The sequence below is a fragment of the Bufo bufo genome, chromosome 2, assembly GCF_905171765.1.
Source record: "Bufo bufo chromosome 2, aBufBuf1.1, whole genome shotgun sequence".
Classification (NCBI taxonomy): domain Eukaryota; kingdom Metazoa; phylum Chordata; class Amphibia; order Anura; family Bufonidae; genus Bufo; species Bufo bufo.
In genome coordinates this window covers 447,466,991-447,477,765 of record NC_053390.1, presented here as the reverse complement: position 1 = coordinate 447,477,765, position 10,775 = coordinate 447,466,991, and the positions used below count along the sequence as shown (strand labels likewise).

At 41.7% G+C, this 10,775-nt stretch overlaps 2 non-coding genes across 2 annotated transcripts; both read right to left on the bottom strand.

Moving 5' to 3' along the window:
- Window positions 1–3,519: 3,519 nt before the first annotated feature.
- LOC120992609 lies at window positions 3,520–3,626 on the bottom strand. The gene has a single exon (XR_005777013.1). It is a non-coding gene; the product is annotated as a U6 spliceosomal RNA (small nuclear RNA).
- A 3,525-nt stretch (window positions 3,627–7,151) lies between these two features.
- On the bottom strand, window positions 7,152–7,258 carry LOC120992607. Its single transcript, XR_005777012.1, has one exon. It is a non-coding gene; the product is annotated as a U6 spliceosomal RNA (small nuclear RNA).
- Between the last annotated feature and the right edge of the window lie 3,517 nt (window positions 7,259–10,775).

Genomic DNA, 10,775 nt, shown 5'->3' with positions numbered 1-10,775 from the left:
AAACCTGAAGGTGGCGCACTACCTATATATAGTCCCTCACAGTGTATAATTTTAAATTAGGGCGACAAGGTAATGTTTTCCTCTGTTAATCTCTACGGGATTTCTTGTTTATTACACTGTGCGAAATGTTTTATGTAATTCACTTTTACTACGGTACTAAAGATGCCATACGTTCCGTGTGCTGTCTTTCCTGCAATGCATCATGGGAACTAGTGATATGCAAAATTCTCTGAGGTCATCGGGAAGCGACGCCGCTCAGCCTCAGGCTGCTGGTTGGTACGTTACATCACAAAAATTATAATAGCAGGCGATCAAAAAGTCATATGCCCACCAAAATAGTGCCAATAAAACCGTCCTCTCATCCCGCAAAAAATGAGCCCCTACCTAGGATAATCGGCTAAAAACAAAAAAAAAAAAATGACTCTTAGACTATGGAGATACTAAAATATTTTTTTTTTGTTTATAAAAAGATAATATAGTGTAAAACATAAATAAATAAATAAAAAAAGTAGACATATTAGGTATTGCCGTGTCCGTAAGAATCTGCTCTATAAAAATACCCCCACCCTAACCCCTCAGATGAACACGGTAAAAAAAAAAAAAACTGTGACAAAAAAACTATTTTTGCGCAAATTTTCCATTTTAATCCGTTTTTTACCAATAACAAAGTAAGGATTAACAGCCAAACAATACTTAATATTTATTACCCTCATACTGCAGTTTACAGAAACACCCCATATGTGGTCGTAAACTGCTGTATGACCAAACGGCAGGGTGCAGAAGGAAAGGAACGCCGTATGGTTTCTGGAAGGGAGATTTTGATGGCCTTTTTTTTTGGCACCATGTCCCATTTGAAGCCCCCCTGATGCACCCCTAGATTAAAAACTCCATAAAAGCGACCCCATCTAAGAAACTACACCCCTCAAGGTATCCAAAACTTATTTCACAAACGTCGTTAACCCTTTAGGTGTTCCACAAGAGTTATTGGCAAATGGAGATAAAATTTCAGAGTTTCTATTTCTGGTAACCTTGCCTCACAAAAATTTAATATAGATAAACCAAAAATCATATGTAGCCTAAAAATAGTCCCAACAAAACTGCCACCGAATCCCGTAGTTTCCAAAATGGGGTCACTTTTATGGAGTTTCTACTCTAGGGGTGCATCAGGGCGGCTTCAAATGGGACATGGTGTAAATAAACCAGTCCAGCAAAATCTGCCTTCCAAAAACCACACGGAGCACCTTTCCCCCTACGCCCCAACTGTGTGCCCGTACAGTAGTTTACGGCCACATATGGGGTGTTTCTGCAAACTACAGAATCGGGGCAATAAATATAGCATTTTTTTTGGCTGTTAACCCTTCCTTTGTTACTGGAAAAAATTGATTAAAATGGAAAATTTGCCCAAAAATTTAAATTCTCAAATTTCATCCCCATTTGCCAATAACTCTTGTGCAACACCTAAAGGGTTAACAAAGTTTGTAAAATCAGTTTTGAATACCTTAAGGGGTATAGTTTCTTAGATGGGGTCACTTTTATAGAGTTTCTACTCTAGGGGTGCATCAGGGGGGCTTCAAATGGGAAATGGTGTAAATAAACCAGTCCAGCAAAATCTGCCTTCCAAAAACCATACGACGCACCTTTCCCTCTACGCCCTACTGTGTTGCTGTACAGTAGTTTACGGCCACATATGGGGTGTTTCTGCAAACTACAGAATCGGGGCAATAAATATACCATTTTGTTTGGCTGTTAACCCTTGCTTTGTTACTGGAAAAAATGAATTAAAATGGAAAATTTACCAAAAAATCGAAATTTTATCTCCATTTGCCATTAACTCTTGTGGAACACCTAGAGGGTTAACAACGTTTTTAAAATCAGTTTTGAATACCTTGAGGGGTGTAGTTTCTAGAATGGGTGATTTCTATTATATAAGCCTCACAAAGTGACTTCAGACCTAAACTGGTCCCTAAAAATTGGGTTTTTGAAAATTTCTGAAAAATTTAAAGATTTGCTTCTAAACTTCTAAGCCTTGTAACATCCCCAAAAAATAAAATATCATTCCCAAAATGATCCAAACATGAAGTAGACATATGGGGAATGTAAAGTAATAACTGTTTTTGGAGGTATTACTATGTATTATAGAAGTAGAGAAATTGAAACTTGGAAATTTGCAATTTTTTACAAATTTTTGGTAAATTTGGTATTTTTTTATAAATAAAAATTTTGGGACTTCGTTTTACCAGTCTCATACAATATGTGACGAAAAAAACAATCTCAGAATGGCCTGGATAAGTCAAAGCGTTTTAAAGTTATCACCACTTAAAGTGACACTAGTCATATTTGCAAAAAATGGCCTGGTCCTTAAGGTGAAATAAGGCTGTGTCCTAAGGAGTTAAGTTTCCTAGACTCTGGCATAAGGTGTTATTTTCTGTCTGATAACCTAGCTGCCAGCCCTTACCTTGGACTTCATTCTTCGATATGTGTGTATGCAGTCAGCCCCGACCTCGGCCTGTCTCCTGATTATTACCTGACCCCTTGGTGCATTGCACTGGTGTCTCTGACTCCTGTGGGTCAGCTGCCAATTACACCGAGACTACTCCAGGAGGTAGCAGCATCGAGGGAGGCGCTAAGGAGGCTTGTCCACGTTGAGGCCTTGTATTGGATGCCCCCCACCCTATGTTTTGATCCGCTCAACGGGGGGATGCAGCAGCGGCCGTGCGGGGATCAGGGTAAGTAGTGCGCAGGCATTAGGGGGGACATTATAGGGGTTGGATAACCCCTTTAAGTTTCACCCAAAGCCAAAGTGGTTAGTTGGCACAGTTCGTCCACGCCTGTCCCGATAACACAACTCCTCCAACAACTTGTCATAGACCTCTATTGAATATATACGTCCTTAGCGTATACCTTGAAGAGAAGCCGGGATTCTATCAAGCTTGTATGACAGTTTTCCGGTGTACAAAAGTTGCAACTTCTTGTGTAAGCCCTGTTCCGTGCAAAAAGTTTCCACAGTGCCCTCTGGAGGACCCACACCCAGGGCTGACGTGTTGTGCATGTCCGTCCTGCGGTGTCTAGTAATGTAGATCAGCCCTCTTCCAGTGACTGGCATTTATGTACAGTGCCAGATATACTTGTGTGGGTAGGACTGGCACTGTGCAGGTCTGGTACTGCATGCCCTTCTTTCTGTTACAGGTGGGGGGTAGTGATGGTCAGACCCTCACCAATCGCACATTGCTAGCTTATCTTAAAACATAAAAACTTGATGTAAACAATAGCTCTCTTTCTGATGATGCACTGAGATTTCCTTTAAGACAGCAGTTGTTTTTCAGATAAGCGGCATCAAAGATGACAGGCAGCTGCTTATCACCCCCTGTCTAGGGCGATAAACATGCTAGTCTGCAGGCTTATATTATCTAGAATGTATGAAATGTCTGACAAAAGTGACATAAAGTGAATCGACATTAAAACACTGCTGCGCAATAAAAAAATCTGCCTAAAAGAAAAGAAGATATAAGTTGCGGGAAACAAAATATGGAACGCTTCACGAATTTGCGTGTCATCCTTGCGCAGGGGCCATGCTAATCTTCTCTGTATCGTTCCAATTTTAGTATATGTGCTGCCGAAGCGAGCACAAACCTGAAGGTGGCGCACTACCTATATATAGTCCCTCACAGTGTATAATTTTAAATTAGGGCGACAAGGTAATGTTTTCCTCTGTTAATCTCTACGGGATTTCTTGTTTATTACACTGTGCGAAATGTTTTATGTAATTCACTTTTACTACGGTACTAAAGATGCCATACGTTCCGTGTGCTGTCTTTCCTGCAATGCATCATGGGAACTAGTGATATGCAAAATTCTCTGAGGTCATCGGGAAGCGACGCCGCTCAGCCTCAGGCTGCTGGTTGGTACGTTACATCACAAAAATTATAATAGCAGGCGATCAAAAAGTCATATGCCCACCAAAATAGTGCCAATAAAACCGTCCTCTCATCCCGCAAAAAATGAGCCCCTACCTAGGATAATCGGCTAAAAACAAAAAAAAAAAAATGACTCTTAGACTATGGAGATACTAAAATATTTTTTTTTGTTTATAAAAAGATAATATAGTGTAAAACATAAATAAATAAATAAAAAAGTAGACATATTAGGTATTGCCGTGTCCGTAAGAATCTGCTCTATAAAAATACCCCCACCCTAACCCCTCAGATGAACACGGTAAAAAAAAAAAAAACTGTGACAAAAAAACTATTTTTGCGCAAATTTTCCATTTTAATCCGTTTTTTACCAATAACAAAGTAAGGATTAACAGCCAAACAATACTTAATATTTATTACCCTCATACTGCAGTTTACAGAAACACCCCATATGTGGTCGTAAACTGCTGTATGACCAAACGGCAGGGTGCAGAAGGAAAGGAACGCCGTATGGTTTCTGGAAGGGAGATTTTGATGGCCTTTTTTTTTGGCACCATGTCCCATTTGAAGCCCCCCTGATGCACCCCTAGATTAAAAACTCCATAAAAGCGACCCCATCTAAGAAACTACACCCCTCAAGGTATCCAAAACTTATTTCACAAACGTCGTTAACCCTTTAGGTGTTCCACAAGAGTTATTGGCAAATGGAGATAAAATTTCAGAGTTTCTATTTCTGGTAACCTTGCCTCACAAAAATTTAATATAGATAAACCAAAAATCATATGTAGCCTAAAAATAGTCCCAACAAAACTGCCACCGAATCCCGTAGTTTCCAAAATGGGGTCACTTTTATGGAGTTTCTACTCTAGGGGTGCATCAGGGCGGCTTCAAATGGGACATGGTGTAAATAAACCAGTCCAGCAAAATCTGCCTTCCAAAAACCACACGGAGCACCTTTCCCCCTACGCCCCAACTGTGTGCCCGTACAGTAGTTTACGGCCACATATGGGGTGTTTCTGCAAACTACAGAATCGGGGCAATAAATATAGCATTTTTTTTGGCTTTTTGGCTGTTAACCCTTCCTTTGTTACTGGAAAAAATTGATTAAAATGGAAAATTTGCCCAAAAATTTAAATTCTCAAATTTCATCCCCATTTGCCAATAACTCTTGTGCAACACCTAAAGGGTTAACAAAGTTTGTAAAATCAGTTTTGAATACCTTAAGGGGTATAGTTTCTTAGATGGGGTCACTTTTATAGAGTTTCTACTCTAGGGGTGCATCAGGGGGGCTTCAAATGGGAAATGGTGTAAATAAACCAGTCCAGCAAAATCTGCCTTCCAAAAACCATACGACGCACCTTTCCCTCTACGCCCTACTGTGTTGCTGTACAGTAGTTTACGGCCACATATGGGGTGTTTCTGCAAACTACAGAATCGGGGCAATAAATATACCATTTTGTTTGGCTGTTAACCCTTGCTTTGTTACTGGAAAAAATGAATTAAAATGGAAAATTTACCAAAAAATCGAAATTTTATCTCCATTTGCCATTAACTCTTGTGGAACACCTAGAGGGTTAACAACGTTTTTAAAATCAGTTTTGAATACCTTGAGGGGTGTAGTTTCTAGAATGGGTGATTTCTATTATATAAGCCTCACAAAGTGACTTCAGACCTAAACTGGTCCCTAAAAATTGGGTTTTTGAAAATTTCTGAAAAATTTAAAGATTTGCTTCTAAACTTCTAAGCCTTGTAACATCCCCAAAAAATAAAATATCATTCCCAAAATGATCCAAACATGAAGTAGACATATGGGGAATGTAAAGTAATAACTGTTTTTGGAGGTATTACTATGTATTATAGAAGTAGAGAAATTGAAACTTGGAAATTTGCAATTTTTTACAAATTTTTGGTAAATTTGGTATTTTTTTATAAATAAAAATTTTGGGACTTCGTTTTACCAGTCTCATACAATATGTGACGAAAAAAACAATCTCAGAATGGCCTGGATAAGTCAAAGCGTTTTAAAGTTATCACCACTTAAAGTGACACTAGTCATATTTGCAAAAAATGGCCTGGTCCTTAAGGTGAAATAAGGCTGTGTCCTAAGGAGTTAAGTTTCCTAGACTCTGGCATAAGGTGTTATTTTCTGTCTGATAACCTAGCTGCCAGCCCTTACCTTGGACTTCATTCTTCGATATGTGTGTATGCAGTCAGCCCCGACCTCGGCCTGTCTCCTGATTATTACCTGACCCCTTGGTGCATTGCACTGGTGTCTCTGACTCCTGTGGGTCAGCTGCCAATTACACCGAGACTACTCCAGGAGGTAGCAGCATCGAGGGAGGCGCTAAGGAGGCTTGTCCACGTTGAGGCCTTGTATTGGATGCCCCCCACCCTATGTTTTGATCCGCTCAACGGGGGGATGCAGCAGCGGCCGTGCGGGGATCAGGGTAAGTAGTGCGCAGGCATTAGGGGGGACATTATAGGGGTTGGATAACCCCTTTAAGTTTCACCCAAAGCCAAAGTGGTTAGTTGGCACAGTTCGTCCACGCCTGTCCCGATAACACAACTCCTCCAACAACTTGTCATAGACCTCTATTGAATATATACGTCCTTAGCGTATACCTTGAAGAGAAGCCGGGATTCTATCAAGCTTGTATGACAGTTTTCCGGTGTACAAAAGTTGCAACTTCTTGTGTAAGCCCTGTTCCGTGCAAAAAGTTTCCACAGTGCCCTCTGGAGGACCCACACCCAGGGCTGACGTGTTGTGCATGTCCGTCCTGCGGTGTCTAGTAATGTAGATCAGCCCTCTTCCAGTGACTGGCATTTATGTACAGTGCCAGATATACTTGTGTGGGTAGGACTGGCACTGTGCAGGTCTGGTACTGCATGCCCTTCTTTCTGTTACAGGTGGGGGGTAGTGATGGTCAGACCCTCACCAATCGCACATTGCTAGCTTATCTTAAAACATAAAAACTTGATGTAAACAATAGCTCTCTTTCTGATGATGCACTGAGATTTCCTTTAAGACAGCAGTTGTTTTTCAGATAAGCGGCATCAAAGATGACAGGCAGCTGCTTATCACCCCCTGTCTAGGGCGATAAACATGCTAGTCTGCAGGCTTATATTATCTAGAATGTATGAAATGTCTGACAAAAGTGACATAAAGTGAATCGACATTAAAACACTGCTGCGCAATAAAAAAATCTGCCTAAAAGAAAAGAAGATATAAGTTGCGGGAAACAAAATATGGAACGCTTCACGAATTTGCGTGTCATCCTTGCGCAGGGGCCATGCTAATCTTCTCTGTATCGTTCCAATTTTAGTATATGTGCTGCCGAAGCGAGCACAAACCTGAAGGTGGCGCACTACCTATATATAGTCCCTCACAGTGTATAATTTTAAATTAGGGCGACAAGGTAATGTTTTCCTCTGTTAATCTCTACGGGATTTCTTGTTTATTACACTGTGCGAAATGTTTTATGTAATTCACTTTTACTACGGTACTAAAGATGCCATACGTTCCGTGTGCTGTCTTTCCTGCAATGCATCATGGGAACTAGTGATATGCAAAATTCTCTGAGGTCATCGGGAAGCGACGCCGCTCAGCCTCGGCTGCTGGTTGGTACGTTACATCACAAAAATTATAATAGCAGGCGATCAAAAAGTCATATGCCCACCAAAATAGTGCCAATAAAACCGTCCTCTCATCCCGCAAAAAATGAGCCCCTACCTAGGATAATCGGCTAAAAACAAAAAAAAAAAAATGACTCTTAGACTATGGAGATACTAAAATATTTTTTTTTTGTTTATAAAAAGATAATATAGTGTAAAACATAAATAAATAAATAAATAAAAAAGTAGACATATTAGGTATTGCCGTGTCCGTAAGAATCTGCTCTATAAAAATACCCCCACCCTAACCCCTCAGATGAACACGGTAAAAAAAAAAAAAACTGTGACAAAAAAACTATTTTTGCGCAAATTTTCCATTTTAATCCGTTTTTTACCAATAACAAAGTAAGGATTAACAGCCAAACAATACTTAATATTTATTACCCTCATACTGCAGTTTACAGAAACACCCCATATGTGGTCGTAAACTGCTGTATGACCAAACGGCAGGGTGCAGAAGGAAAGGAACGCCGTATGGTTTCTGGAAGGGAGATTTTGATGGCCTTTTTTTTTGGCACCATGTCCCATTTGAAGCCCCCCTGATGCACCCCTAGATTAAAAACTCCATAAAAGCGACCCCATCTAAGAAACTACACCCCTCAAGGTATCCAAAACTTATTTCACAAACGTCGTTAACCCTTTAGGTGTTCCACAAGAGTTATTGGCAAATGGAGATAAAATTTCAGAGTTTCTATTTCTGGTAACCTTGCCTCACAAAAATTTAATATAGATAAACCAAAAATCATATGTAGCCTAAAAATAGTCCCAACAAAACTGCCACCGAATCCCGTAGTTTCCAAAATGGGGTCACTTTTATGGAGTTTCTACTCTAGGGGTGCATCAGGGCGGCTTCAAATGGGACATGGTGTAAATAAACCAGTCCAGCAAAATCTGCCTTCCAAAAACCACACGGAGCACCTTTCCCCCTACGCCCCAACTGTGTGCCCGTACAGTAGTTTACGGCCACATATGGGGTGTTTCTGCAAACTACAGAATCGGGGCAATAAATATAGCATTTTTTTTGGCTGTTAACCCTTCCTTTGTTACTGGAAAAAATTGATTAAAATGGAAAATTTGCCCAAAAATTTAAATTCTCAAATTTCATCCCCATTTGCCAATAACTCTTGTGCAACACCTAAAGGGTTAACAAAGTTTGTAAAATCAGTTTTGAATACCTTAAGGGGTATAGTTTCTTAGATGGGGTCACTTTTATAGAGTTTCTACTCTAGGGGTGCATCAGGGGGGCTTCAAATGGGAAATGGTGTAAATAAACCAGTCCAGCAAAATCTGCCTTCCAAAAACCATACGACGCACCTTTCCCTCTACGCCCTACTGTGTTGCTGTACAGTAGTTTACGGCCACATATGGGGTGTTTCTGCAAACTACAGAATCGGGGCAATAAATATACCATTTTGTTTGGCTGTTAACCCTTGCTTTGTTACTGGAAAAAATGAATTAAAATGGAAAATTTACCAAAAAATCGAAATTTTATCTCCATTTGCCATTAACTCTTGTGGAACACCTAGAGCAGGGGTGGGCAATTATTTTTTCGATGGGGCCACATGAGAAACTGAAAATATTTTGGAGGGCCGGGCCAAAAGGCTAAACTCAATACTGCATAAAATCAATTGTATTTCTTTATAAAAAGCAGTAAATATCATTGTTGGACAACTGGTACGAGTACTTGTTATAGTTAAACAATGAAAAAGTGAGGTTGCCTTACAAGAAAAAAATTTAAATTTATTAAACAAAATTTCCCAAAACAATGAACATTTTTCACTATTTGTGACTCATATTAGTGAAAATTTACAATCACGTTCACTCAAACACATTTTGAGTTTCATTTACTGTTGGAAAGAGGTTCTTAGCATTCTCAAGACATAATGCAAAGACACTCCAAATCTTAAAGGGGTAGTCCAGCCATTGTCCCCCTGTGAATCCAGCAATTGTCCCCTGTGAATCCAGCAATTGTCCCCTGTGAATCCAGCCATTGTCCCCTGTGAATCCAGCAATTGTCCCCTGTGAATCCAGCCATTGTCCCCTGTGAATCCAGCAATTGTCCCCTGTGAATCCAGCAATTGTCCCCTGTGAATCCAGCCATTGTCCCCTGTGAATCCAGCCATTGTCCCCTGTGAATCCAGCCATTGTCCCCTGTGAATCCAGCCATTGTCCCCTGTGAATCCAGCCATTGTCCCCTGTGAATACAGCCATTGTCCCCCTGTGAATCCAGCCATTGTCCCCCTGTGAATCCAGCCATTGTCCCCCTGTGAATCCAGCCATTGTCCCCCTGTGAATCCAGCCATTGTCCCCCTGTGAATCCAGCCATTGTCCCCCTGTGAATCCAGCCATTGTCCCCCTGTGAATCCAGCCATTGTCCCCTGTGAATACAGCCATTGTCCCCTGTGAATCCAGCCATTGTCCCCATGTGAATCCAGCCATTGTCCCCCTGTGAATCCAGCCATTGTCCCCCTGTGAATCCAGCCATTGTCCCCCGTACCTACTGTACCTAATCACCGCGGCGGGGAATATTACAGACAGCGTTCGTTTGAACAGCTGTTTTCCCCGCTGCGCATAGACACTCCCCCTTGCTCGCGATTGGACAGATCCGTCCAAGGGGGAGTGTCTATGCGCAGCGGGGAAAACAGCTGTTCAAACGAAAGCTGTCTGTAATGTTCCCCGCGCCGCGGTGATTAACGTTGTAGCGGCGGCGTCGTTGTTGGCGGCGGCGGTTTCGGCTGCGGCGGGGGGGGGATTGGGGGGAAGTATCGGGGGTATTAGCGGGAGTACGAGTACTCCCGCTAATACTCGGTATCGGTCCCGATACCGATACTGGTATCGGGACAACCCTAGTGCAGACCCCTCCCTACAATACAGACCCCCCTACAGAACCCCCCTACAATACAGACCCACCCCTACAGTTCAAACCCCCCTAAAATACAGAACCCCCCCCCCCCCCACAATACAGATCCCCCAGAATACAGAATACAGAAGAATCCCCCCAGAATACAGAAGGCCCCCTCATATACAGAACACCCCCCCCCCCCCCACAATACAGATCCCCCAGAATACAGAAGAATCCCCCCAGAATACAGAAGGCCCCCTCATATACAGAACACCCCCCCCCCTTACAATAGTACACACCCCTCCCCCCCCCCTTGCCTTTAGAAACGTAATGCTCAGAGATGATCAGCC